This window comes from Carcharhinus amblyrhynchos, chromosome 23 (genome assembly GCF_965287045.1).
Source record: "Carcharhinus amblyrhynchos chromosome 23, sCarAmb.v2.hapA, whole genome shotgun sequence".
Lineage (NCBI taxonomy): Eukaryota > Metazoa > Chordata > Chondrichthyes > Carcharhiniformes > Carcharhinidae > Carcharhinus > Carcharhinus amblyrhynchos.
In genome coordinates, this window is record NC_137346.1 from 26001923 (window position 1) to 26026417 (window position 24495).

At 41.0% G+C, this 24495-nt stretch overlaps 1 protein-coding gene across 3 annotated transcripts in view; it reads left to right on the forward strand.

The window, feature by feature from the left end:
• LOC145357376 (rab effector Noc2-like) overlaps positions 1-24495 on the forward strand; it is a 197221-nt gene that overhangs the window by 33746 nt on the left and 138980 nt on the right. The window contains exon 1 of one of the 3 annotated variants that reach the window (XM_080210686.1): positions 2197-2280. The exons of the other annotated variants lie outside the window; for them this stretch is intronic. The gene's annotated coding sequence lies outside the window, so the exon portion shown is untranslated. Of the gene's footprint in view, positions 1-2196; positions 2281-24495 lie in introns of those variants that run through there. 3 annotated transcript variants of the gene reach the window in all.

The window sequence follows — 24495 nt, forward strand, 5'->3', positions numbered from 1 at the left end:
GACCGTGAAGTCAGTTGCTTGTAGGAGGTCAGTTTTCTGTGCCAGTGGATTCAGGGCTCATAGAGTCAAAGTCATAGAGGTTTACAGCATGGGAACAGGCCCTTTGGCCTGTTTTTTTTTAAACCCCTTAGCTAGCCCCAACTGCCTCCATTTGGCCCATGTCCCTGTATACCCATCTTACCCATGTAACTGTCTAAATGCTTTTAAAATTGTACCCGGCTCTACTACTGACCTGGCAGTTTGGTCCAGACCCTCTGTGTGAAAAAACTGTCCTCTGGACACTTTTGTATCTCTCCCCTCACACCTTAAACCTTTGCCCTCCAGTTTTAGACCTTTGGGAAAAAGTATTGACTATCTAGCTGATATATGCCCCTCATTATTTTATAGACCTTTCATAAGATCACCCCTCAGCCTTCTATGCTCCAGTGAAGAAAACCCCTGACTATCCAACCTCTCCTTATAACTCAGACTTGGGGACCTGACATTATTGCAGTCTCCAGTTTTAAAATATCTACACTGCTGCCTTTGCTCCTGCAGTTTCTGGCTGTGTTGTTTAAAGATGGCCTGGTTTCGCTTTGGTGTTTGGAGTAAATAAGATTAGTTACCTGAAGACAGTTTTGATGAGGTGACCACATGATCAATAGCTCCATTGTCTACCACAGCTACAAAATGGGGCATGGATGATGGCCATTCACACTGACTTATTATTTGACTGGCTTCACTACCGTTTTCTTTAAGTTCTGAGCTCAAAGACAGTGAGTCCACAGATCTTACATTTTGGCTAAGTCCACAAGTAGTAGGAGGTGTGAATTCCACAAATGGTTTTGTCTTCCTATGCCCATTTAAGAGAGGCACTGAATGGCATCATCGTTCAATTAGGAAATTTCCAGAGACTTGAGGTGCTGCTGAGCCTCTGCAATAATTGCAAACATCACATGATTGTCTTAGCATGCTTTTATGTCTATTACTTAAAGAAAAGACAGTTCCAGAAAATTCTATAATGAATGCAGTCCATATTTCAAGTTAAGAATATGACATGCCTTTACTGATACTGTTGTTTTTGGTTGGCACGTCTCTGAGAATGTAGAATATTTATTTAGAATCTCTCCAGTGCAGGAGGTGGTCATTTGGCCCATTGAGCTTGCACTGACAACAATCCACTCAGGCCCTATCCCTGTAACCCCTGATATTTACCCTGTTAGTTCTCTTGACACTAAAAGGCAATTTAGCATGACCAGTCAACCTGACCTGCACACCTTTGGACTGTGGGAGGAAATCCATGCAAACATGGGGAGAACATGCAAACTCCACACAGAAAGTCACCCGAGGCCGGAATTGAACCTGGGTTCCTGGCACTCTGAGGCAGCAGTGCTTGCCACCATGCAGCCCCATTGTGTTTTGTTTATTTCATATCCATGCTACTTATTGGGGCTAAAAATCTTGAGTCAGGAATGTATCTCCTGATATTACATAGAGTTTAATGAGAAAATTTGCTTCAAACTGTTGTTTTGATTTTAAATAGTTTTCTAGTAACGTAGCTACTACTTAAATTGGAGGATACCTGAAAGACACTGCCAAATTTATTCTACTGGCGAAACTATAGGTTTCTCTTTAATGTTGAACAACTTAAAGAACATTTGAGGCTTTCTTTATTCATAGAAACTCCACAGTACAGAAAGAGGCCCTTTGGTCCATCGAGTCTGCACAGACCACAATCCCACCCAGGCTCCACCCCCACATACTTCACCCGCTAATCCCTCTAACCTACGCATCCCAGGGCACTAAGGGGCAATTTTAGCTTGGCCAATGAACCTAACGCGCGCATCTTTGGACTGTGGGAGGAAACTGGAGCACCCAGAGGAAACGCACACAGACACGAGGAGAATGTGCAAACTCCACACAAGACAGTGACCCAAGCCGGGATCGAACCCAGGTCCCTGGAGTTGTGAAGCAGCAGTGCTAACCACTGTGCTACCGTGCTGCCTGAGTTATTTCAAGTTATCAAAAAATTACCAAGGAAATTTAGCTTTCTTTGAAAATGGATTATTTTGTGATACTCTGACCTTTCCACACCAATGTCTCTGTAATATTGTAGTACGACTACTTGTCTTTCTGTTCTATCTTGGTTAGGTTTGATTACTTGCCATGACAACAAAGTGAATGTTTGCCCTTGTTGCTAAGGATCTGTTGAAACAACTGGGTCTGGTTTGCACTGCTGAGTTCAATTAGAAGGCGCCTGAGGAAAATGGATATCAGTAACCATGTACCTTGTCTAATGTGGTAAATATATTAAAAATTCAATTCAGTCCAAAATGTCAGGTTTTTTTTCTTTCTTTTCGAGTCACAGGCAAGAAATTGGATCTATGCTAAGCACAATACTTTTCAATTTTGTGTAAATAAACCTTGCAGTGATATGGTTATATAAATGCTATGTAAAGTATGTGTTATTTTGATTTGCCTTACAAATCTGAAATAGATAAATAAAATGACACTTTAACAGAAAATGACGCACAGTGTTTTAATCAGGCTGCACACCAGGGTGAAACCAGACAGTCTTCAAGAAAGCCTATGCCTTCTGGTTGGTTGTGTACTTTTTATTCCATTATCTCATGAGTGCAAAGAAAAATTCGATTGTCTTTGAGCATACAGGGTCTATAATCTGGCTGTTGTTAAACCCAGGCTTCCTGTGTTTGTGACTTGGTTCAGTACAACTTTTAACAAACAAAGATTGGTTTCAGAGCTTGGAGAAAACAGAAACATCCTCACCCACCCCCCTTCAGTGTTTCTGTATTGTTGGAACAAAATGATTTTGTTTTGTGAGATAAGGCAGCCAATTGATGACCAAGGAGATCAGAGTTACAGTGATGTATAGATGGAGGGGTAATAGGTGGTTCCAGATGGGTGTTACATATCTTTCTGGAGAGGGAAGACATTGTGCGGAATAGTGAGAAGGCAGGCAGACGCAGCTGAGAAGAAACAAAAGAGATCAAGCATTCATGAATGTCATTTCCTGCACTTAAAATTTTGAAATAATGGGCAGCATGGTGGCACAGTGGTTAGCAGTGCTGTCTCATAGCACCAAGGACCTGGGTTTGGTTCCGGCTTTGGATGACTGTCTGTGTTGAATTTACACTTTCTCCCCACGTCTGCATGGGTTTCCTTCAAGTGCTTCTGTTTGCTCCTACAGTCCAAAGAAGTGCAGGATAGATGAACTGGCCATGCTAAATTACTGCTTAGTATCCAAAGATGTATAGGTTAGGTAGATTATCAGGGTAAATACTTGGGGCTATGGGATAGCGTCTGGGTGGGATGCTTTGTTGGAGAGTGGATGCAGACTTGATGAGCTGTATAGCCTCCTTCTGCACTGTAGGGATTCTATGAATTTGATTTTTGTCATGAAATTGCCAGCAACTGCAGTTATAAAGTAGGGATGTATTTGGCAATCATTCCAGTGTGTATTCTATTATCCAGTAGGATTGGCATATATACTGGTGAGAAAATTTTCTCAAAATTGTAAAATGTTAAGCCTATTTTTTTTTCTCTGAACCTTGCATTGGAGATGGGAGTGATCCATATAGTCAACAAAACATCTTAAAATTAATTTCATTCTTGCACTTGAAAATATTTTGATTTTGGCAGTGAGTGGAAATCAGGGGAAAGACTCTCCACTGGTTGGAATCATACCTGGCACAAAGGAAGATGGTTGTCATACTTGGAAATCAATCATCCCAATTTCAGGACATTACTAAAGGAGTTCCTCAGAGTGGTATCTCTGTAGTAGGGAAAATGCTTGAATCTATCATCAAGGAAGAAATAGTGAGATATCTGGATATAAATTGTCGCATTGGTAAGACGCAGCATGGATTCATGAAGGGAAGGTCATGTTTGACTAATTTGGTGGAATTCTTTGAGAATATTACATGTGCAGTAGGCAATAGGGACCTGTGGATGTGGTGTGTCTGGATTTTCGGAAGGCATTTGTCAAGGTACCGCACCAAAGACTGCTACATTAGATAAAAGTGCACGGTGTTGTGGGTAGTGTGTTAGCAGGGATAGAGGATTGGTTAACTAACAGAAAGCAAAGAGTGGGGGTAAATGGGTGTTTTTCTGGTTGGCGATCAATGATTAGTGGTGTGCCTCAGGGATCAGTGTTGGGATTGCAATTGTTTACGATTTACATAGATGATTTGGAGTTAGGGACTAAGTGTGTCAAAGTGTGTCAAAAGTCACAGATAACACTAAGATGGGGAAAGAGCAAAGTGTGCAGAGGACACAAAGTCTGCAAAGGGATATAGATAATCTAAGTGAGTGGGCGAGGGTCTGGCAGATGGAGTACAATATTGGTAAATGTGGGGTCATCCATTTTGGTAGGAATAACAGCAAAATGGATTATTATTTAAATGGTAAAAAATTGCAATATGCTGCTGTGCAGAGGGACCTGGGTGTCCTTGTGCAGGAATCTCAAGATTTGCAGGTGCAGCAGATAATTAAGAAGGCAAATGGAATTTTGTCCTTCATTGCTAGGCGGATGGATTTTAAAAACAGCGACGTTATGTTTCAGCTGTATAAGGTGCTGGTGAGTCCACACCTGGAGTACTGTGTACAGTTTTGGTCTTCTTACTTGAGAAAGGATATACTGGCACTGGAGAGGGTGCAGAGGAAATTCACTATGTTGATTCCAGAGTTGAGAGGGTTGACTTATGAGGAGAGAGTGAGTAGACTGGGGCAATACTCATTGCATTTAAGAAGAATTAGGGGAGATCTTATAGAAACATACAAGATTATGAAGGGAATAGATAAGATTGAAGCAGGGAAGTTGTTTCCACTGGCGGGTGAAACTAGAAGTAGGGTGCATAACCTCAAAACAAGGGGAAGCAGATTTAGGACTGAGTTAAGGAGGAACTTCTTCATACAAAGGATTGTGAATCTGTGGAATTCCCTGTCCAGTGAAGCAGTTGAGGCTACCTCATTAAGCGTTTTTAAGGAAGGATAGATAAATTTTTGAACAGTAAAGGAATTAAGGGTTATGGTGAGCGGGTGGCTATGTGGAGCTGAGTCCACAAAAAGATCAGCCATGATCTTATTGAATGGCAGAGCAGGCTTGAGGGACCAGATGGCCTACTCCTGCTCCTAGTTCTTATGTTCATATGCATTCCTCAGAGTGATATCCTAGGCCCAACATCTTCAGCTGCTTCATCAATGACCTTCTTTCTATCATAAGGTCAGAAGTGAGGATATTTTTGATTTGATCTGTTAATGTCATGTATTCGTATACAGTGAAATGTTTTGTTTTTTGTGCACAATACAGACAAAACATACCATTCATAGAGGGAGAAGGAAGGAAAAGGGTGAAGAATATAGTGTTACAGTCATAGAAGGATCAACTTAATGTAAGGTAGATCCATTCAAAGGTCTGATGGCAGCAGGGACAAAACTGTCCTTGAATTGGTTGGTATGTGTTCTGAGACCTTTGTATCTTTTTCTGATGGAAGAAGGTGGAAGAGAGTATGTCAATGGATAGGAGGCTGGTTTGCGTGATGGACTGGGCTGTGCTCACTGTCCTTTGTGGTTTCTTGGTATTCGCTGATGACTGATGTTCAGCACCTCAGACACTGAAGCAATCTATATCCAAATGCAGTAAGACCTGGACATCTTGCGCTGACAAGTGACAAGTTAGATTTATGCCACACAAATGCCAGGCAATGACCATCCCCAACAAGAGAGAATTTAACCATCACCTCTTGACAATTCAATGACATTGCCATCACTGAATCCCTCATTATCAACATCGTGGGTTATCATTGAGCAGAAACTGAACTGTGACTACGAGGACAGGTCAGTGGCTAGAAGTTCTGCTCTCAATAACTCCCCAAACATGTACAAGGCACCAATCAGGAGTGTGATGGAATGCTCTTCACTTGGCTGGATTAGTGTAACTTTTGAGAAGCTCGACACCATCCAGGACAAAGCAACTTGTTTAATTGGCACTCCATCCACAAACATTCACTCTGTCTGCCACCAATGCAGAGTGGTAACCGTATGTACCATTTGAAAGATGTACTGCAGGGAGTCACCATGACTCCTTTGACAGCACCTTCCAAACCCATGACTGCTATCGTCTAGAACGGCAAGGTCAATAGACGAATGGGAACAGGACCATCTTGAAGTTCCCCTCTAAGTCACTCAACATGCTAGCTTGGAAAATGAACATAGTCCAGTCCATTTCAAAAACCAACCTTCCAACCATTGACACAACCTCTTCCACCTTCTTCCATCAGAAAATGATACAAAGGTCTCAGAGTACATACCAACTGACTCTAACACAATTTCTTCCCTATTGCCATTTCTTCAATGTTGCTTGGTAAAAATCCCGGAATCCTTCCTTAACAGCACTGTTGGTGTAACTACACCACATCAATTGCAGTGGTTTAACAAAAGCTTAAGTGCATCACAGGTTTTCTGAAGGATTCTGCTGTTGCTTCAAAGGGTGAGTTTTAAAAAATTAGTTCATGGGATGTGGGCATTGCTGGCTAGGTCCTAGCAATAATTGCCCATCCCTAATTGTCCTTGAGAAGATGCTGGTGAGCTGCGTTCTGAACTGCTGCAGTGCATGTGAGGCAAGTGCATCCACAGCGCCATTAGTGAGAGAATTCTAGGATCTTGCCCCAATGTCGACAAAGTGACAGTGATATCTTTCCAAGTCAGGTAGTGGTGAGTGGCTTGCGGGGGAACTTCCAGGTGATGGTGTTCCCAAGGAGGCCAATTAGCACTAAATATAAAAAAGGACAGTCAGAGTTTTTACAAATATATAAAGAGGAGGAGGCTGGCTAGAGTGAATGTTGGACCCTTAGAGGATGAAAGGGGGGATTTAGTGGTAGGAGATGAGGAAATGGCTGAGGCCTTAAATAAGTTTTTTTGCCTTGGTCTTCACAGAGGAAGACGCGAATAGTTTGCCAGATATTAAAGATAGAAGGATGGTAGGCGTTGAGGGCCTGAATGCGATTACTGTCACTAGAGAGGTAGCGCTTGATCGACTAGCGGGACTGATGGTGGACAAGTCCCCAGGACCGGATGGAATGCATCCCAGGGTTCTGAAGGAAATGGCAGAGGTGATAGTAGACGCCTCAGTGATTATTTACCAAACTTCGCTGGATTCCGGGGAAGTGCCGGAAGATTGGAAAACGGCTAATGTTATGCCGCTGTTTAAAAAAGGTGGCAGGGAATTATAGGCCGGTTAGTTTAATGTCTGTTGTTGGAAAAATGCTGGAATCCGTCATCAAAGAAGAAATAGCGAGGCACCTAGAGAAGAATTGTTTGATAGAGCAGACGCAGCACGGATTTGTTAAGGGGAAGTCGTGTTTGACAAATGTATTGGAATTCTGAGGTTGTGACTAGTGCGGTAGACAGAGGGGAACTGGTGGATGTGGTGTTTCTTGATTTTCAGAAGGCGTTTGATAAGGTGCCACACAAAAAGTTGCTTCAGAAGGTTAGGGGGCATGGAGTTGGGGGTAAGGTGTTGGCGTGGATAGAGGATTGGTTGTCTAATAGGAGGCAGAGAGTTGGTATCAATGGGTGCTATTCTGATTGGTGGTTCATAACTAGTGGAGTGCCGCAGGGATCGGTGCTGGGGCCTCAGCTATTTACCATTTATATAGGTGATCTGGAGGAGGGGGCTGAGTGTAGGGTGTCGAAATTTGCTGATGACACAAAGATGAGTGGAAAAGCAAATTGTGCGGAGGGTGTGGAAAGTCTGCAGAGGGATCTAGATAGGCTGAGCGAGTGGGTGAGGACCTGGCAGATGGAGTACAATGTTAGCAAGTGTGAGGTTATCCACTTTGGCAGGAATAATAGTAGGAGGGACTACTATTTAAAGGGCGAAAAGCTGCAGCATGCTACAGTGCAGAGGGACCTGGGGGTCCTTGTGCATGAGTTGCAAAACCCAGCCTACAAGTGCAGCAGGTGATCAAGAAGGCGAATGGGATGCTGGCCTTCATAGCGAGGGGGATAGAATATAAAAGCAGGGAGGTCTTGCTGCAACTGTACAGGGCACTGGTGAGGCCACAGCTGGAGTACTGTGTGCCGTTTTGGTCGCCGCATGTATGCAAGGATATTTTGGCCTTGGAGGGAGTACAGAGGAGGCTCACTAGGCTGATACCGGAGGTGAGGGGGTTGGACTATGAAGAGAGACTAAATAGACTGGGTCTGTACTCGTTGGAGTTTAGAAGGATGAGGGGGGGGATCTTATAGAGACATATAAGATAATGAAGGGGATGGATAGGGTAGAGGTAGAGAGATTCTTCCTGCTCAGAATGGACAGCAGGACTAGAGGGCACAGCCTCAAGATAAGGGGGGTGGGGGCAGTTTAGAACGGAGTTGAGGAGGAACTTCTTCACTCAAAGGGTGGTGAATCTCTGGAAGTCTCTGCCCGTTGAAGTGGTGGAGGCTACCTCGCTAAATATATTTAAGACACAGGTAGATAGGTTTTTGGTAGGCAAGGGAATTAAGGGTTATGGGGAGAAAGCGGGAAAGTGGAACTGAGCCACTTCAGATCAGCCATGATCTTATTGAATGGCGGGGCAGGCTCGAGGGGTGAGATGGCCTACTCCGACTCCTGCTCCTACTTCTTATGTTCTTATGTTCACTGTCCAAATCAATGTTAAGTCAAATGTGCAATTCTTTTGCAAATGTTGCAGATGAAGCACTATGACTCTATGAAGCTGGCTTCAGGGGCCTGATTATGTGCTCCTTAAAAATTGAGATTTCTTGATGACAAAGGCTTCTCAATTTGGATCTGCCCAGAGTTATTGTTATAATGGGAGCACTACTTATAGGTTCTGAAATTAGCTTTCAGAATGTCTTTGTATCTGAGTTTGGAATGTCCTATGGTGGGGAGAGGGATTGGTGTTTCTGTGCTCTGCTGGTTGTAGAGTACTGCCTTTGGCAAGCAGAATTGTTCGTATGAACTATGTGGCTAACCCGGCAAAACTGAGCTCTATTGGGCATACTCTTGATGCCACATACTCCACTGCTTTCAACCATTTCAGGCATGGACTACTGTTGCTTTTCATAAATTTTAAATTAGAAATTTGAATTTTGTGATATTCTGAAAATTATTACAAATTTCAGGCTGGCTTTATGCATGACATTTTCCAATCTGAAATACAGTTTTAAAATATAGCTCCAGTAGAGCCAAAGTCTCAGTTACATAACTGGTTATTGTTATTACAACAAGCATAATTTTGTATCACCAACAATTTCTGTCATTACCACCCACATTATTTGACATTGCGTGCCTTTCTTGGATTAGTCTTAATTTAGCGTTAACTTACTTTAGAATCGCTCACTTTTATCTACTAAATGCTATATTAATTTTTTCAAACTAATTTTCCTTTAGAAGCTTTAGTATTATAACCAAGGATTGGGAAGGTTTATATCTTTCTTTCTGGGTTAAATTCAGCCCATTGCTTTAATCATCCTCTTCAAGTTGCTTTCTGGCCATTTTGCCATGTTTAATTGCTTCGTCAGATATGACTTCAATCATTTCCCAGTTGCCTGCTGCAAACACCCTTCTTCCATTATGAAAAACCAACCTGCAAGACCCTTTCTGCTATTTTGAACTTGTCCATAAATCATATCCACGTGGGGAATTATTTAATTTGTCAATCATTGGTGTTTTATATTCCTTACTCTATTATTCACTCATTCATATGGGCATTGCTTGCAAAGTTAGTATTTATTGCATATCCCTTATTGCCCCTGAGAATGTCATTGCATCTTTTTGAACCACCATAGTTTGTGCGGCTGAAGTGTACCCACATTACTATTAGCTAGTGAATTTGAAGATTTTGACCCAATGTCAGTGTTTTACATCTTAGTCAGGATGGTGTCTGGCTTGGAGATGGCGGTGTTCCCACACACCTGTTGCCCTTCTAGGTGGCAGAGATTGTGGGTTTAGAAAGTGCTGTCAGAGGAGGCTTGGTGCGTTGCTGTGGTTTATCTTGTAGACGGTATACACTGCAGACATGATGATCATTTCACCTGAATGCAACATGGATATACTGTACTCTTTGGAGTTGAAATAAGAACATAAGAAATAGGAGCAGGAGTAAGCCATCTAGCCCTTCGAGCCTGCCCTGCCATTCAATAAGATCATGGCTGATCTGAAGTGGATCAGTTCCACTTACCTGCTTTCTCCCCATAACCCTTAATTCCCTTGTCTATCAGAAATCTATCTACCCGTGACTTAAATATATTCAAAGAGGTAGCCTCCACCACTTCAATGGGCAGAGAATTCCAAAGATTCACCATCCTTTGAGTGAAGAATTTCCTCCTCAACTCTGTTCTAAACTGACCCCCCCCCCCTCCTTATTTTGAGACTGTGCCCTCTAGTTCTGCTATCCTTTCTAAGCGGGAAGAACCTCTGTACCTCTACCCTATCTAGCCCCTTCATTATCTTGTAAGTCTATAAGATCCCCCCTCAGCCTTCTAAACTCTAACGAGTACAGACCCAGTCTATTCAATCTCTCTTCATCAGCTAACCCCCTCATCTCCGGTATCAGCCTGGTGAACCTTCTCTGTACTCCCTCCAAGGCCAATATATCCTTTCGCAAATACGGGGACCACAACTGCACACACTACTCCAGTTGCGGCCTCACCGGTGCCCTGAACAGTTGCAACAAGACCTCCTTGCTTTTATATTCTATCCCCCTTGCTATAAAGGCCAACATTCTATTCGCCTTCTTGATCACCTGCTGCACCTGCAGACTGGGTTTTTGCGATTCGTGCACAAGGACCCCCAGGTCCCTCTGCACTGTGGCATGCTGCAGTTTTTCACCCTATAATGGGGAGAATTTTTACCTTTGCCATTTCCCCTTCTCTGCCCTAAGAAACAGAAAGAAGATTGGCTCAGTTAAAATGGAGCTGCATTGCAGTGGTTCTGTAATTCTCGATTATGTTGCTCATGCTCATAAGAGTTGCCCAACACAAAAGCCTCCAAACCATGAAATCTTCATGTTTGGGCGACTCTTTTTTTCATCAACGTCCTGGCCCCAGTATCCTGAAAGTAAATATCATGTGGTATAATTTTCCCTATTGTGGATTATATTAAGCATTAAGAACGTGGAGGTTGCAGATATCTAGTCTGCTTTGTTTTAACCAGAAAACTCTTCTATATGTTTAGAGAGGATCAGAGGGAACTCTGCAGATTTGGGCCAGACCATGTAGCTCTGTAAAGAAAAGAAATTGGGTGGGCTATGATGTGTGACTATCTGTGCCGCCCATGTTTGGAGATTGTCATATATGTAGGAAGACATTGTACAGCTAAACACAGAAAAAAGAACAACCTGTGTATTTTTAAAAGTCTGTTGTCTGGAAGCAGAGGTTGTTTTAAGTGATCTGTTTGTGTATTTTTGGATGTTAGGCATAATGTATGGATTTAAGTGAGATAAATTTAGTGTTCCTGTGTAAGGAAAGGTAAAACTCTATGGGGTTTGTATCTTTGTATCTGAGTTTTTTTGGCTTTAGTTCATTGTGCTGAGAGAGTTTACAATGTGAAAAGTAAACAAGAGCTTACAGAAAGAACAAGATGTTGCTTAGCAACCAGAGGTCACTTTAAGAAAGACAGACCTTGTGATTGTGTGTTTTTAACCTAATTCAAAGCACTTGGAGTCAGGCAGTGAGAGGGCAGGTACCTCTCTCATCTCTGCCAGAAGCAGGAAAACCACACAATAGAGTAATGGGCAAGAAAGCAAGTCCCATAGAAACTAAAGGGCAGTTAGCTCTGGAAACTAGAGAATGAAGAGGAGTTTCTGGGAAGATTAAAGTTGAAAAGGAAAACGAGAACTGGAATTTGAGCAAGATACTGTTCAGTGAAGTTAAAGGCAAATCTGGAAAGGACAGACTGCGTGAAATTGGCTAGAGTGAAGCTAGATATCTGAAGCAATCATAAGGTTGATGTCCTTATTCCAGTCTTTGGAGATGTAGTATTCGATTAGGGACTGAATGCCTGAGAGATTGAGTGAAAGTTTGAAAGCTTGTGGCTATTTAAGACAAAAGAATATTGAAAGGAAAGTTGAGAGTCCTAGAGGTGGATCCTTGCAGGGAACAGCTAAGGGAAAGCATTGTTAGAAAGAAGATTATGTAGTGTGTCTGTTTGAGAGTGGAGATTGCTTCCACATTGAGAGTTTCCGATGTACAATCAGTTGGCTTCCAGTGTAATAATCATCTGAGGGGATTTGAGGAGAAATCTACTGAAGATCAATTGGGTGGCGTCTACCACTTGGTTTCAGAATGAAGTGCATCTGACCACAGTTCGTCTGTTGGGTTATAGGAATTGTGTGTTTACTGAGAGCATCATAGCATAGGATATACCTTATGACCCAAGTTACTCCTAAAACCTGTGCATGTTTGTGAAGGTAAGTGGGAGCGGAGGAATATTATATTGCAGTCAAACTGTTCATGTTTAATTTTCTTTTTTTGTTAAAAGCTAACTGACAGCCCTGTGCCTCGGTTCATTCATGTTTTCTAAAATAGGTTTCTTTTTCCCATCCAGTAGTAACAGCACCTGGGATCATAACATGATTGCTGAGGATCTGGAGTCACAATGTAGGCCAGACCATGTAAGGGCAGCAGATTTTCTTCCCTAAAGGACATTAGTGAACCAGATGGGTTTTTGCAACATTCATTAAACTTTTAATTCCAGATTTTTTTATTGAATTCAAATTCTACCATCTGTTGTGGCGGGTGTCAAACCCAGCTCCCTAAACATTACACTGGGTCTTTGGATTACTAATCTAGCGACGACACTACCTATCAAGCGAAATCGATCTCAACAGGTGTCAAAATTGTCCAGTATTCTAACAGCTAGGATTATTCTTGAATAAAATATTTTATTCTTGAATAAAATATTGCTATTTTATAAGGGTTTTCGATAAGATCTATGCTCATCTTAAAATTTCAATAATTTAACATTTTCTACTTTGTCAGAAACATGTCGCCAATACATTATTGATATGATGAACAGATGAGCAAAGATCTTAGAAATATTCTGTGAACGTGAAATAATTATTCTGTAGTTTGACTGCTAATGGTTATTGGCTGGTATCTGAAAATAAGTGGTTGAGTGATGCATTTAATTTCTGTTGAGCTGGAAGGGAACTATTCTTTGGAATGGGTGTGTGGGAGTTGCTTTATGTGGATGCATTAACAATACATTTGGAGGTCAGTGCACCTGGTTGTCAAAATTAACTCCTATTGAGTGCGTTTTTTTTTTAACCAGGAGTGCTGACGTATCAAATACGGGCATAAGTTTGAACATGATATTACTTTCATAGATCTTTTTTCCCCATAATTTTAATACCTCCAGATATTAGCATGCAAATATGTTTACTGCTTTTGGCTGAGTTGAATATGCTGGGTCTTCAAAATTATGAAATGTTTTGATAGAGTAGGTGCAGAAGAGAGTTTGCATTTGTGGGGAGAAGCAGAAACAGTGGCTATTAACATCAGATAGTTAACAAAAGATCAAATAGAGAACTCGGAAGAAACTTTTGTATCCAGTGAATGACAAGAATGTGAAACTTGTTACCATGGGGAATAGATGAGATGAGTAGCATATCTGCCTTTAAGGAAAAGCATAAGATAAAGAAGCATAGGAGGACAATAGGAGTAGAGAGTTATGTTGACAGTGTTAGATATGAAAGGGTGGGAAGTATGGCAGAGTGGTTAGCACTGCGGCCTCACAGTGCCAGGGACCTGGGTTCGATTCCTGGCTTGGGTCATGTCTGTGTGGAGTTTGCATATTCTCCCCGTGTCTGTGTAGATTTCCTCTGGGTGTTCCGGTTTCCTCCCACAGTCCAGAGATGTGCAGGTTAGGTGGATTGGCCATGCTAAATTGCCCCTTAGTGTCAGGCGGACTAGCTTGGATAAATGCATGGGGTTATGGGGATAGAGTCTGAGTGAGATTGTGGTCGGCGCAGATCCGATGGGCTGAGTGACCTCCTTCCACACTGTACGATTCTATGAAGAAGCTCAAGTGGAGAATAGATGCTGGCAGAGACTGGTTGGGTTTATTGGCCTGTTTCTGTGCTTTCTTTTCTATGCAATTCTGTGTACTGTCTAACATTTTAATTAATTACCTATTTTACTTTCGCCATTTGAAATGATGTACTTAAAGTCATTTTCTATGGATGTGTACCATGATTATTTATAAGTCTGAGATCATGGCCAAACAGCATGAGTTTTGGATAATAGCCAAGGATTGGTGGAGAGTGATGACTTTGTTTCCTGCTTGGATTGAACTCCATTATCATTGCTCTGTACAAATATTGAATATAAGACAAACTTTTGTGACTAGGTCAGAATTTCTGAAAAAAGAAAAAAAAATTGGAAAGAAAAGGCTCAAGAAAAAAAAGAAGCTTTGAAGACCTTTAATGGTTCAGTGCAAAAATGCACCATGTCATATGTTACTAGGTTACACAGAACAGGAAGGTTTATGGTTTGTTCCATTTTCTGTGGACTATCTTAATGACTAATGTGAAAGCTGACAAAACAACACAAGAGATATGAACATGCGAACAAGGAGCAGGAGTAGGCCATTCAACCCCTTGAGGCTCTTCCGACATTTAATAAGATCACGGCTGATCTGATAGTAACCTCAAGTCTGCATTCTGCCTACTCCTGAAAACCTAATGACTGTCTTGCTTACCAAGAATCTATCCACCTCTGCCTTAAGAGCATTCAAAGACTGTTTCCACTATCTTTTCAGGAAGAGTTCCAAAGCCTCATGTCCCTCTGAGAGAAAATATTTCTCCTCATCTCCATTTTTAACGGGCCACCCTTTTTTTTTAAACAGACCGAGCACACGAGCAGTCTAAGCACGTGAAAACAAGCAGACACTTAAGAAGCTTTGTTACTTCAGCAGAGAGTTTGCAAAACACTATTTTGCTTCTAGGGAGAAAATAAATGTGTGAAGGGCTAAAAGGGGATGTTCAAAAGTTGAAGGCACGGAATGGGTGGTGCATTTCTCGGTGAAATACGGGAAAATGATCCCTTGATGTTCTAGTTAATTTTAAGTACTTGTATTCTAAACAATTGAAATACTTCTAATTCTTGGAAAAGCACTTTCTTCAGACCATTTAGACCTGAAGTTACCTCCCGTTTCCAGTTCTTCCTCACATGCTCCACAGACATCATCACCCTCCTTGGACTTACCTTCTTAAGATACTCGATCTCATTTAATTCTTCACGCTGCCATGGAAACATATTTTGCTCCCTCAACCCTTCCGGTTAATATTGGCACGCTTCTTCCTAACCCCAACTCAGTTCAATCCAGTTATCTTCTTCTTCTTCCATGCACACTCATTCAAATGACACAATACCACCCCTCAGTTAATGCAAACATTTTTTTGTCCCATTCATCCCAATTACTCCTCAATTTCTCCTCTCTTGTTCTAACCTTTCTTCCTCTCCAGCTTCTGCATTCTTCCTTTCTTTCTATAATTTTCTTTCTCTTTCTCCACCCTTCTCTTGCCATACATTTGTTTCCTTTCATTTACAGCCCCATCCTTTTCCTTTTCTCTTTCCTTCCCTAAGCATTGTCCGCTATGCTTTGATTCTTATACTGCTATCCATTTGGCTCAGTCCTGTTCATATGCAAGTCCACTGGCTAATGCATCAGAACAGATCCCTGTTTCCTGCCAGAGCTAATGGCTGAGATCTTATCATTTGTGTGGTCTAGATTGAAGTTCCTGTTCCTGAGTGATGCTTCCTATTTTAGTATAATGCAGTAAACTTCAGTCTTAACAATGGGTAAAGGTCAAATTCAGACCCCCAAAATATGATCTCTATTCCAGCTATGAAACATATGATGATAATGGTCACCACAAATGAGAAGGTATAGCACCACATAATGTGTGGTGCTATTACTATGTATTTTTTTTTATCAAACCACATAACTGTCATCATTGAACAAAGCTTGACTTTTTTTAATCACAAGCTGAATTTTACAGTCTTTTACTTTCGCGCAAAAAAGCACTCCCACACATACTCCCTGCTTTTTAAAATATAAACCTTACTAGGCACTGTTTAGTTCTTGTACTCAGTGTGGGATGTGTTATTTAAATGTCAGTACACAGATACTGCGGACTCCTTAGAAATCTTTTTCAAATCCATATCTTGAAGCTTCATTTTCTTAATGTGTGCAATTTCATCTCCACGAGGGCCCTTACGTTTAAGTCATTGTAATGCAACCAGAATTGGTGGCCTCTGTCCATTCCATGTTCTTAAATTATGATGTTAGTGCAATGAAGATTATTACAACCTAAAGAATTTTTGATTGTTTTTGTAGAAATGTTTTAATTCAATTAAATGGGGAATATAATGGTTTTTGAGAAATGGAACATAATTCAGTTTCAGCTATCTGAACATACTGTTTTAGTTGTTTGTTGCCACCAGTATTTTGTTCAAACCTAATGTTAACCTGAATGGGGAGCCTGATATCTAACATGTGACTGTTTAAAGGAGCCGTTATGGAGTTACCAATTAAGAGATCAGGCAAATGCCATTCAACGAAGACCCAGGAAATTGGAAAATAAAACAATTTAAATGTCAAGAAAGGAAATATAAAATGTAGTCTTGCGAAAGCATGACCTTGTCAGGAGAACCATTTATGGCTGGCTGTCTTGAACAAAGTGACACAAAAAAAGTACTTTTTTGGGAGATGAAGTCCATAGAAACTTTGAGCTGATTGTGTTTCTATAATGTGAAAGTCATTGCAATAATTGACAAGACTATTTGTTCATAAACATCAGAAATATCAGAAAGTGCTTAATTCTGATTTTTGACTCACTTTCCTCCTTTAAAGTGCACTCAGTTCTTTTTAAATTGAAGATAATGTGTAAGTTACTGGTGATGATCATTTGTTGTGGCAAGGGAGGATGGAAAATATTGGAGAACACTGCCAAATTATATATGGGAACATGGCAGCTCTTCTCCTTAACGTCATTGTTTTATTTATGCCAGTGGTTAGCACAAGAATGCATGTTGTTACAAGCACAAAATCTGTATGAACATTGCATCTGAAACAAAGTTGTGAAGCTAGTTCCTAAAATCTGAAAAAGTTTCAACATTTTATTACAGCCGTACTGACAAAGTGTCTGTGCCCTCAGATGTTGAATAGTACTCCATTGGTAGATACTTTATAGAGTATGCTAACAGATTATGCACAGATTAAATCTTAATCAGTTGTGAAAAATGAACAAAATGTACACATTCAAGTTTGACTATCTTGCTGAGAAGTGGTAAATTAATTGTTTCATTTTTACACCTCGTTTTAGGTGAAAGGTAACTTCAAAACACAAGCAAGAATCCAACATTACTATCCACTGCTGCCACCCCCCCGCCCCGCCCCGCCCCCAGTTAAATTGGCTGTGTATTCTGCCATGTGCCCCATTCCCTCAACCTGGCTATTAGACCCAAAGCTGGAGGATGACCTCCATGGAGATTTAACACGCCTTACTTTCTGACAAAGATTTTTGTAAATTTATATCCACCAGTATAAATGATTTTTTAAAAAAATAAACAAGCCTGATTCCACCACCCCATCAGAACAATGAGATGCCCTCAAAGCAGTCCTATGGGGGGGAACAGTTTTTTTTACAATGCATATATTATCAAACAAAGAAAATTAAAACAACAAATACTGGTGGATTAAACTTTGGAAATAGACCATCAGTGTTCCATTACTCCCACTCCTGAGTTACATGCAGAAAGGCTAAAACAACAGACTCAATTTAACCTTCTTTCCACAAGTAAAGCTGAGCACATGTTACAATGGTTAAATGATAAAGCTGGCTACTGTCTGGCCCACCAACTCTGATGCCAGTTTGCTACTTGATTTATCTCCCAAGTCTACAACTCCTCTCATAATCTTACTACTGATCCCTCTGATACTAATTCAACTGTTGCTTCTTTTTACCGTAACCTTTATAAATCAGAACCCCTCTCAGATAGCATAGCATGACTGTTAAATAATGTGGATATCCCATTTGTGGTTGCGGACTTGAGTAGAGGCTTGGATGATCCTTTGATCTGGATCAGGTAACTAACTGCATTAAGTCAATGTAAAGTGGCAAAGCCCCAAACCCTGATGGTTTACTGTTGAGTTTTATAAAAGGTTATCTACTCAACTTGCTCCCTTACCACATATGTTTAATGACTCATTGTCCCAAGGTTCTCTGCCCCCAATACTGACTATTCAAAAAAGACATAGACCCTAGAGAAAGTGGCTCATATCAGCCAATCTCTCTGTTAAACACTGACATAAAGCTTTATCTAAGGTAATGGCGCACAGTTTGGAGCCTTGTCTTCCTGGCATAATGTTTGATGATCAAACAGACTTTGTGAGGGGTACTATTATTCTCAAATATACGTTGTCTCCTTGACATTATACTTCCCCAATTGCCTCAACCGACCCTGAAATTGTTGTCTTTCTGAATGTGGAGAGGGCTTTTTACAGGTGGAGTGGGATTATTTGTTGACAATTTTGGGCAAATTTGGTTTGGTTCAAAATTTATTTAATGGATTCGCCCGCCTTCTCTGTACATCCCCTACTGTGAATGTGCACATTAGCTCTCTACACTCAAAGTCCTCTATCCAGAGGAACCCATCGAGGGTGCTCTTTCTCTCCACTCCATTTTGCCCTGGTAATAGAACCCTTGCCCATAGCCTTAAAATCATCTGCACTGCTAAAGGACGTGTGATCTAGAGCATTGTGTGTCCTTATATGATGATGGTCTATTGTGTAGGGTGGGCATGGTGGCACAGTGGTTAGCATTGCTGCCTCACAGTGCCAGGAACCCGGGTTCAATTCTGGTCTCGGATACTATCTGTGTGGAATTTCCACATCCTCTCCGTGTCTGTGTGGATTTCCTCCAGGTGCTCAGGTTTCCTCCCACACTCCAAGGATGTATACGTTAGGTTGATTGGTTATGCTAAATTGTTCCCTTAGTGCCAGGGAGGTTGGCAGGGTAAATACGTGGGGTTATAGGGGATAAGACGTAGGTGTGATTGTTGACAGTGCAGACTCGATGGGCCCAGTGGCCTCTTTCTGCACTGAGGGATTCTGTGATTCTATGATATTGCTAATTCTATTGTCTGTATTGATGACATAAAGGATATTCTTAGCATCTTTGGCTATATATTGAACATCAGCAAAAGTGAGCATCTTCCAAGCAATTCTGTTTGTCAACTGTATTTACAAAGCCCAGAGTCCTGTATGTCAATTTAACTACTTTCCAACCTACCTGCCATATTCAATGATTTATGCGTGCCCACACGCGCACACACGCAGCTCTCTGTTCATGCATCCCCCTTTGGAATGTAGTTTGTATGAGGAGAGCCTTGTTCTTCGGAGCACTTAGTGCTTCTTCACATTAAATTTTATCTGGCCATGTGGTCACCTTTCTCACCAGCCTGTCTACATCCTCCTGAAATCTATCACTATCCTTCCCATAGTTCATTATATTTCCAGTGTATTAAAACAACAGTTTCCCAAACAGCATGGGTATAACTGATATTTATGCAATGAGCATCCTCAAAACTTTACAGCTATAGGGAAGAAAATAATCTATTATAAAACAAAATCCAGTGTTCTTCATTCTGTTCTAGGCAGAAGGAAATTTAAAATTTGTTTTGTTCTTAGCTCTGTTGGAATATGGGCTGCAACCGACTAAGATGATCTCTTGTATTCTGTCAGGCATTTGACAGACTTTTCATAATTTAAACACAGATGCTGCCACTGCATTCTTTCCTATAACAAGTAATTTAGCAATAGCCATAAGAATTTCTTTGAAATTTCTCCACTGTCAGGTTAACCTGGGAGCCAGTCACAAAGTGCAAAGTAGTGATTCCCAGTTGGAGGTATTAGAGCTCCAGCTCTTTCTGATGTATATCATTGACCTGGACCTGGGTATACATGGCATACTCAAAACTTGAAGATGAGATGAAACTCAGAAATGGAGCAGACAAACAATGAGAAAGGTGACGATAGACCCCAGGAGAACATAGACAGAGGGGTACTATGGACAGACAAACCTGCTGAAATTTAATGCAGCAAAGTGTGATGTAACACCATTCACTGGCATAAATAAGGAGAAAGCAAATAAGCTAAATGGTACAATTTAATGGGGATACAGAGCAAAGAGATCTTTTGAAGTTGGCAGAACAAGTTAGGACTGTTAAATAAACATGTGGAAACTTTGGTTTATAAACAATAGGCATAGAATGCAAAAGCAAGCCAGTTATGTTAAAATAGTAAAAAAGACCACTGATTTGCGCCCCCCCCCCCCCTCCCTCACCAGCTGGAGTATTTTGTTCAATTCTGGATACATCGCTTTAATGAGGCTACAAGGGCCTTTATGGCGGGATGCAGAAAGTACTTAGTAATGTTATGTCATGGCAGGACGGTGCAGATTCGAGGGGCCAATTGGCCTCTTCCGCACTGTAGGGATTCCATGGTGAGGCACTTCAGTTAAATAAGACCATAAGATGTAGGAGCAGAATTAGGCTACTTGGCCCATCGAGTCTGCTCCACCATTCAATCATAGCTGATATTTTTCTCAACCCCATTCTCCTACCTCTTCTTCCCCAAATGAAGAAACTAGAGAAGTTGGGACATTCTCATTACAGCAAAGATTAAGATGAGATTTGATGAAGATCTTCATTACCATGAGTGGTTTTGATAGAGAAAACAAATGATAAAATTCCCTCCTCCTCCCCTGGGAACAATGTGATATGCAGATGCTGGAACTCATCAGAACAACACCTGGGGAATTTGGACCTTCCAAATTCAGTGTCCTGGAGGGTGACCACCTTTGAGGCTGGAAGGTGGCCACCCTCCAGGACACTGAATTTGGAATTCTCAGAATGTTCCTGGATTCATTTTCAGGTGGTCCATCATACTTCATTAGAACAAAGAAGATTAAAATGTGATTTCATACAGGTGTCCATGATTGCCTGAGGCCTCGATCTCAAACTTCACAGGCCGCCATCTTTCTTCAATAGTGGGTCGGTGATGTTGGATGCCTTTTCAGTATGGCACCCGACACAACAACAGACTGCATGCCATTCAGGCCTGCACTGCCTGAATACAGCATGAAACACCTTGGTGAATAATTAATGAGGTTGGGGCAGAAGATTTGGCATGTTTTCCTGCCAGCCTCCACAGCAGCAGGCACTTCATGTTCATGTCCCTCCTGTTGCACTTAGTCTCAAAATGGGAAAATTCTGTGCAAGGAGTACCCATTTCCAGAGGAGGGCTGCTAACCCGAAAACACAAATTTGAGCTAATTGGTGAAAGAATCTGAAGCAACATGAAAAAAAAAACAAATGCTGTGAATTGATGAGACTTAGGACCTGGAGTGTACTGCTGGAAAAGGTGGTGGACAGACCCAATGTAACCAGTATTCAAACTAGGTAGTCACCTCAAGTGGCAAAAAGATGAATAGTTCATTCATGAACTACTTAAGTAAACAAACATACTTCAGCGGGGGCAATGAAAGCTATACTTGCTGATGTAACCCATACATACTGTCATTAATATAGATTTTGATAGTCATTTGCAAAATTTTGTAGTATATTTATCATTTTGTTTATTAGAAAGGTTTACAAATTTGAACACCTACATGTTTACTCCAAAGCCATGAACCAGTAAATAATATTGAAGAATGTAATTTAATCTAGCCCTTTCTAATAATTAATGATTGTCCAAACCATACATAAACCCATCTAGTAACTGTTGCAGGAGCACATTGGACACTATCTTCCTGGTTCCCCAGCATTGGATTTTGGGCACTCTAACTTCAGGATAACAATTCAAAACACCTCTCTGCGTGCCACCCCCCCCATGCACCTACAACATGAGATTCCCTCCCCCACCTTGACCTGAGCTCCCCGAACCCAACTCCACACTGAACACACCAACCCCCCCAGTGCAAATGAAATCCCATGTAACCTAACTACCCTACTGATCAGATCCTATTTCCCCCCTCCTGCTCTCGCCCTCCCAAATTGATCACCTCTGAACTGATTCCTCTGACATAAGCAACACCCCAACCCGGCTCCACACCCCCTCCCTAACATGGGCAAATGGGCACTTTGCATTTAATTACAAGTAAATTGCTTTGATATCGCCATTCTGCGAAAGTTAATGGGCCACGGTATTACATCATGTAAACCGTATTACACATTATATTGTTCATTTTTTCTAGTACATATGCTGTGAAAGGGTAGAATGATGAGTATACAATTAACGGTTTTCTCTTTCATGTAAAATATTTTTGTAATTATAAATGCAGAATTTTTATTCATACCCCTGTGCAATATTCATTTTCAGAAGTTAATTGTTGGGGGGAGCGATGTGTGTTTGTGGTGGTGACATGAAGCTGTAAGTTTGCCGAGGGTGGCTGACACCCTTACACTGGCTCTGGTAGTAGAAGCAGATTCAATCGTCAACTTCAAAGGTGAACTGGAAGAATACATGAAAGGGAAAAATGCTCAGTGCTTTGGGGGAAGGTGGGCAACTCGCCATCTCCCACAGAGAGCCAACATAAGCCTACTCTGGGCTGTAACATTCCATGTTCTAGGGAACCTCATGAAAATTGATACATTACTGTGTGAGTTCTTCTTTCAGTGGGTATGACACATGATTGTCTTTAAAATGATTCCTGATTCACATAATCTAATTAAAATATAATAATCAAGAATACAATCAGTGTGCACATGTCCACACTTAATTGTGCATTTGAAAATGGCTTGTATATACTTAGCCTGCTTATATTTCATCATCAAACTGTGATGAATCAAAGTAAGGCTATGACCTGTTGCATGGCAGTGATCATTTCAATCTGTGTTATGAAGCAATTTATAGTGACTATGGAATATGTCTTGATATGGGTTTAAAATATAATTGTTCAGTACCTGTGTAATGTTGATGCAAGATATTTTTCATGCGTTTTAAGTAGGTTTAAAAGCTTAAATTTGAGTTGTAATAAACTTCACTTTTGTCATGTGATCATTGCCATCTGTCTTTTATCCCTTATTTTATTGCCATTTCTATTCATCTATCTGCTTGTCTGATTTAGTTCGTAAGGCAGAAAATACTGAAATTGACCTGATTCATGGGAACCCACAAAAAAGAATGTTAGCGTCTAAAACGCTGATATGTAGCGAGATTAAAACTATATATTGCACAAATTTAGCAAATAGTTAAATGAAGGACAGTGATCCCTCCTGAATATAGCAATTGTAAATGTTTGACATCCTCTAAAGCTGTTTTGCAGCTCATTCTCAAGCAATTATGTCTGCACATTAACTTGGGATGTATGCTACTAATTGAGCTTCTGGTCATTTAAAAAATTCATCAAGCATGTCAACTAGGCTTTGTTAGACATTTATAATGTATGTGGCTTAATTATTCTCCCTTGGTTTCTAACCTGTCTTTTAATATTGAATGTTTATGCTAGTAGTGTGTTTTGTTTTGTGATAGAGTGATCAGTAATTCTTTAGCAACCAGTTACACTGTTCGCTGATCCTCTGCAAAATCCATTTGTATACTTCACTTAAATACTTCACTAGTTCTGGTGTGGAAGTCTGCAGAATATCTGAATCTTGCTAAGGTGTGAGCGTATCACGGGTTCCCACGCACGGTAAATTTTGGCATTTTCTTCTTTGTTTACTAAATCGGGCAGGCACTGAGCTAACAAAACAAGGATAAAAATGACAATAAAATAAGTAATCATGGACAGATGAAGATGGTCACAAAATCAAGTACTGAAGTTCCATTGTACTCCACAAGACTGAAGCTTAAGACTTGAATCTCTATATTGAGGAGACCAAATGAAGATTGGATCCATCATTTTGTGGGACAAATTCATTCAGTCTGCAAGCGTGACCCAGAGATTCCAACTGCCTATCATTTTAATTCTCTACCTTGCTCCTTTTGAGCTGACATTTCTGTCTGTGGCTGCCTGTGGTGTTCCAGCAGAGTTTGGCTCAAGCTCAAAGAATAGCTTTTGGTTGGACACTTACACCCACCTAAAATCAATATTGAGCTCAACAGCTTTCAATCACAACCTCTGCAACCATCTGTTATGGATTCTTTACAGTATCTTCTTGACCAAAATACTGAGCTGAAAGATTCTATGCCAACTTTATACATTTTCATAAAGACTTGCAATGCTCAACTATTCACCTGTGCATTTCCTTGGCATTTACCATGCATGTGTTGTTGCCTGGCCTTGTACTTTTGTGCGTTGCTACTCCATAACTGCAGCATTGTCAGTGAGCTTTCAGTAATGGAGACTGCAGATGACCTTGCAGGATGGTTCCCAAGCAGCTCCAGGCCTTAAAGGAATAACTCAGGACTGTACCCCCTCCGCTTGGCAGCAGCTTGGGCCGATTGTTTGACTGACGCAGGGCACTGGTGTAGGGACAGTAAAG